The sequence below is a fragment of the Rattus rattus genome, chromosome 3 (assembly GCF_011064425.1).
Source record: "Rattus rattus isolate New Zealand chromosome 3, Rrattus_CSIRO_v1, whole genome shotgun sequence".
In the NCBI taxonomy this organism is placed as follows: domain Eukaryota; kingdom Metazoa; phylum Chordata; class Mammalia; order Rodentia; family Muridae; genus Rattus; species Rattus rattus.
The window spans coordinates 116,800,278-116,806,277 of NC_046156.1; positions in this window are offsets into that span (position 1 = coordinate 116,800,278).

Here is a 6,000-nt window from a genome sequence, read left to right on the forward strand (position 1 = left end):
AACAATCTCATTTTAGCATTGCCATTGGGATGCACATATTTAGATGTTTATTAACTATCAGAAGTTTTCTTTTTTGAAGTTCTAGCTCATACCTTAGCATAATTTCCGATCACTGTGCAAAGCAAAGCATACATCCACCTTTATGTGTCTGATGCCTGGTGTGTGACCTAGCACACGGAGGTCGCCCTCTCCGTTGAGCCTCCCCGTGGCTGTATAGGTGTTTATTTCTATAGGACTATGAGTCTAGGTCATACATTTGTATCCCAACTCTAACAAGAACTTGAAATGAATTTGTTGGAGTCTAGAGGTGCAATCTCAGAACATCTCACACATATGTCTGTTTCTTTGCCCAGTATGGTCAGGAGAAGAGTGACTCTAAAACACTCTGCTGAAGAACAGACTAGGAAGGGGCGCAGGTGACATGTCCTCACTATGCTTGCCTGAGGGGAAATCCACTGAGGTGGGAGAGCAGGGTGGACAGGGAGGTCAGAAATCAGTATCCTTCCTCAAAGAATAAACAGGCATAGAAAGAAATTAGGGAAATGACGCCCTTCACAGTACTCACAAATAATACAAAACACCTTGGTGTGACTCTAACCAAGCAAGTGAAAGATCCGTATGACAAGAACTTCAAGTCTCTGAAGAGAAATTGAAGAAGATCTCAGAAGATGGAAAGATCTCCTATGCTCATGGATTGGTAGGATTAATATTGTAAAAATGGCTGTCTTGCCGAAAGCAATCTACAGATTCAATGCAATCCCCATCAAAATTCCAACTGAATTCCTCATAGAGTTAGAAAGGGCAATTTGCAAATTCATTTGGAATAACAACAAACCAAGGATAGCAAAAACTATCCTCAACAATAAAAGAACTTCTAGGGGAATCACTATCCCTGAACTCAAGCAGTATTACAGAGCAATAGTGATAAAATCTGTACGGTATTGGTACAGAGACAGACAGATAGACCAATGGAATAGAATTGAAGACTCAGAAATGAACCCACACACCTATTGTCACTTGACCTTTGACAAAGGAGTTAAAACCATCCAGTAGAAAAAAAATCCAGCATTTTCAACAAATGGTGCTGGTTCAACTGGTGGTCAGCATGTATAAGAATGCAAATTGATCCATTCTTAACTCCTTGTACTAAACTCAAGTCCAAGTGGATCAAGGACCTCCACATAAAACCAGATACACTGAAATTAATAGAAGAGAAAGTAGGGAAAAGTGTCAAACACATAGGCACAGGGAAAAATTTCCTGAACAAAACACCAGTGGCTTATGCTATAAGTTCAACAATCAACAAATGGGACCTCAAAGCTTCTGTAAGGTAAAGGACACCATCAAAATGGCAACCAACAGATTAGGAAAAAATCTTTACCAATCCTACATCCATTAGAGGGCTAATATCTAATGTATACAAAGAACTCAAGAAGTGAGACTCCAGAGAACCAAAAAACCTGATTAAAAATGGGGTACAGAGCTAAACAAAGAATTCTCAACTGAGGAATGGCCACGAAGCACCTAAAGAAATGTTCAACCTCCTTAGTCATCAGGGAAATTCAAATCAAAACAACCCTGAGATTTCACCTCACACCAGTGAGAATGGCTAAGATCAAAACTCAGGTGACAGCAGATGCTGGCGAGGATGTGGAGAAAGAGGAACACTCCTCCATTGTTGGTGGGGTTGCAGACTGGTACAACCATTCTGGAAATCAGTCTGGAGGTTCCTCAGAAAATTGGACATTATACTACCTGAGGGCCCAGCTATACCACTCCTGGGCATATACCCAAAAGATGCCCCAACATATAACAAAGACATGTGCTCCACTATGTTCATCGCAGCCTTATTTATAATAGCCAGAAGATGGACAGAATCCAGATGCCCTTCAACAGAGGAATGGATACAGAAAATGTGGTACATGTACACAATGGAGTACTATTCAGTTATTATAAACAATGACTTCATGAAATTCTTAGGCAAATGGATGGATCACAAAAGAACACAGAAGGCATACACTCATTGATAAGTGGATATTAGCCCCAAAGCTCAGAATATCCAAGATACAATTCACAGACCATATGAAGCTCACAAAGAAGGAAGACCAAAGTGTGGATGCTTCAGTCCTTCTTAGAAGAGAAAACAAAATACTCAAGAGAGGAAATACAGAGACAAAGGGTGGAGCGGAGACTGAAGGAAAGGCCATCCAGAGACTGCCCCATCTGGGGATCCATCCCATACACAGACACAAAACCCAGACACTATTACGGATGCCAAGAAGTGTTTGCTGACAGGAGCCTGATACAGCTGTCTCATGAGAGGCTCTGCCAGAGCATCACAAATGAAGAGGTGGATGCCCGCAGCCAATCTTTGGACTGAGCACGGGGTTCCCATGGAGGAGTTAGACCAAGGACTGAAGGAGCTGAAGAGGTTTGCAATCCCATAGGAAGAACAACAATATCAACCAACCAGATGCCCCAGGGCTCTCAGGGACTAAACCACCATCCAAAGAGTACACATGGAGAGACCCATGGCTCTAGCCACATATGTAGCCAAGGATGGCCTTGTAGGCATCAATGGGAGGAGAGGCCCTTGGTCCTGTGAAGTCTTGATGTCTCACAGGAATCAAGGGAATGCCAGGGTGGTGAGGCGGGAGTGAGTGGGTGAATGGGTGAGTGGGTGAGTGGGTGAGTGGGTAAGTGGGTGGGGGGGCACCCTCATAGAAGCCGAGGGAGGGAGGATGGAATAGGGGGTTTCTGGAGTAGAAACCAGGAAAGGGGGTAACATTAGAAATGTAAATAAGTAGAATATCCAATTAAAAAAAGGCTGTGAAGTTAGCCTGTGAGGAAAGTCTATGGACAAAGGGGAGGGCTTGAAAGGAAGTCCAGCTCGGGCTAACCATTGGCCCAGGAGCAGAGGCAATCCCAATTGTCTGCAGGTGACCTACTAACACACACTGGGGTGGAAGGGAGTTAAATGCCACGAGGCATGGATGCCAATTTGTGTTTAGATCTCTACGTGACAGGCTGAGAATGTCTGAGGAACCAAGGCTATTCAATGACCTCAAAGCACAGAATGACATCTTTGTATGACAGGGCAGCTGAGTGTTCTGCCTCCTCCCTCTGTCTTGCTTGCTGCCATCCACATGTCCTTGTCCCGTTCTTTGTTCTGGGATACAAGGACACTTCCCATTGACCCCAATATCTACCGGCATCAGCAGGCTGACCCATCCTTCAAATTATCTTTTTCTAATATCTTTTAGAACCCCCCTACCCAGCATGCACTAGGCATGTCCAACCTGTAGACCACAGGTGAAGGAGCGCTATGAATGCGGTCCAACTCAAAATTGTAAACTAGCTGAGACATAATGAGATGTGTTCATATTTTTTCATAATTCAATGATGATGTTCTGAAGTGCGAGCTTTGTAATGGAGGGTGTTGTACTGCAATGTCAAAAGCCTGGACACACCAGTTAGGACATCTCAGAGCTCCTTTACCCTTCTGAAATGTTAGGAAAACTAAATATATTTTACCAAGATCTCACTAGATTCATGTTTTTGAAAACTTGGCTAATCCACACTGCACAGAAAAATAATCTTAAAGGAAACATTTGTAAATGTCTCCTTAAATGTCAACAGAGTTTCAGGTAGGGTAGATAGAGACTCTAGGGCTAGAAAGTAATTGAGGATGAGGTCCCTCCTTCACAATTGCCTTTGGGCCCTGTGTCTCTGGCACCACTAATTCTAAGGATGAGGGAAGATTCACAGTTGTCCCTCAAGATTGAAAACTGCACAGAAGGGAGAAAAGTGCAGGTGACTGTGCTTTACTGAGGCCCATTCAGAGCAGCCTGCTTCCTCTGGGTAAATATGGCTGTTTTTATAGATGCTTTTCTTTCTTTAATTCATTTTTTCTATTCTTTTGAAGGAATATACTTTTTTAAATTGTATTTTTCCTGGAAATATATATATATATATATATATATTTACATTTCAAATGTTACCCTGTTATCCCCTTTCCTGCCTCTCCCGTACCCCCTCCCCCTGCTTCTGTGAAGATGCTCCCACTCCCACCCACCCACTCCCACCTCAACTTCCTGGCATTCCCCTACCCTGGGGAAACAAGCCTTCACAGGACCAAGGGCTTCTCCTCCTATTGATGCCAAACAGTGGCATTCTCTGCTACATATGAGGCTGGATCACGGGTCCCTCCATGTGTTCTCATTGTTTTGTGGTTTACTCCCTGGAAGCTCTGGTGGAGTCTGGTTGGTTGATATTGTTGTTCTCTTTCTTTAATTCTTATGAGTCTACTCCACTACATGATTTTTGGTCAACAGAATGGGATCTCTGTCTTATCTCTGGCCTGGGAGGAATTAGGCTTTCTGATAAAAAAGACAAAGACATACCATTGTCTCTCCCCTTGAAGAGTGAACCCAAATGGGCCTGTCAGTCGACTGGACAGTAAAATATGTTTTCAGAAGCATTTGAGAATAATATAAAGCCTTCGTGAACACACCTGTTCAATGTCCACATCCATACTACACACTTTTCCCTTCACAGTGGTCTCTCTGACCGCTGGCCACTCTTGTCCCTTGTCTCTGTAATTATCTCTGATTGCCCTCTGTTCTGTACCCCACTTTATGTCTCATATGAACTCATTCAACAGAGAAAACAAGGTCATGGAGCTGAGAGGAGTCCCCAGTGAGATCTCATAACAATACAAGCTACATACACCTGATCGGCCTTTGCCTTTCGTGTTCACCCAGCATACACTTACATTTTCTCCCTCTCCGTTTTTAATCCAAGATTCCCAGTCACTCCCAATGCCAAGGTTTGCCAGTTGTAGACGTCACCCTACAGAAGTGCTGACCGCCACAGTGCAGGAGCCTGGGGTGGCAGGGAGGTGGGGTGTGGGGGTGGGGATCCCAAGAGTCATTTAGGTCTCCCTGCAATGGGCATCAGGCCTCAGCTGCACACATGAGCCTGTGGGGTAGAACAAAACATGCTTTGTTTTTTCTTTCTGTGAGTCTTTTAATTGGAAGATATGCAGTTATGTGAGTTTCTTGAGACTAAAAAAAGAGACATTACTGTGTTGAGCACACAGATTTAAAAATGTCGTAGGCTTTCAGGATCGTTAAACTGCAAGAGTTTTTCTTTGATGTGGCATTGGCTTCATTTCATACAAGGAGCAGAAAGAGATGGATTACCCAAACCCAAGATGATGCACTCTTTGCATTCTGCCTTCGTCCATGAAATCCATCTTGGCTCCTTACTGTCTGTCATTCTGTTTTTCTGTCAGTCCTTCCGATCTTCATATGCCTGCCATCTTCCCCTTTGCTCTCCAGACGGACTCATCTGTATTCTGGGAAAGGCTTGGCTCAAGCACAGATGAGTCTCCAGTTGTATATCTGGGGCTGTTAAGTGGATTTCTCTGCATCCGTGTGAACAAGCAGAGCTACTTATAAACTACTTATAAACCTTAGCATTAAACACAAAGGCTGCTTCAGGATAGTGACTGGGCAGTTGTTACAGCCCCGCTGCCCACTGCACCAGGTGAGACAGACACCACCTGACTTCCCTCCGAATGAGGCTTTAGACACACACATCAAAGTTCCCAAACCGTGTCCTCTAAGAACCAAGTGATCAAGAGCATGATGCATATCACCCAAACCTTGATTCAGGAGTCTGCCCGACTTCCCCTCCCTGGGCCTCATTGCCGTTGGAGGCCAGCCAGCAGGTGAACGCTGACTATCTGTGAGACATCTCTAGTGGCTCAGAGGCCCCTCGAATTGAGAGAACTTGCCAAAATGTGATTTCACTGTTGTAAATTCTGCCCCCATTGTAGCCTGACTCTCTCCCTCCCACGAAGCATTTCAGAAGCATCAAGGCTGATAAAGTCTTTCTTTGCCCACATGAAAGGACTCTGTTCTCTGCGGAGAAATCTCAAGCTTGCTGAAGAGCAGTTGTCTGGGGAGACGACCACACCTTGTGTGTTTGGGCCAC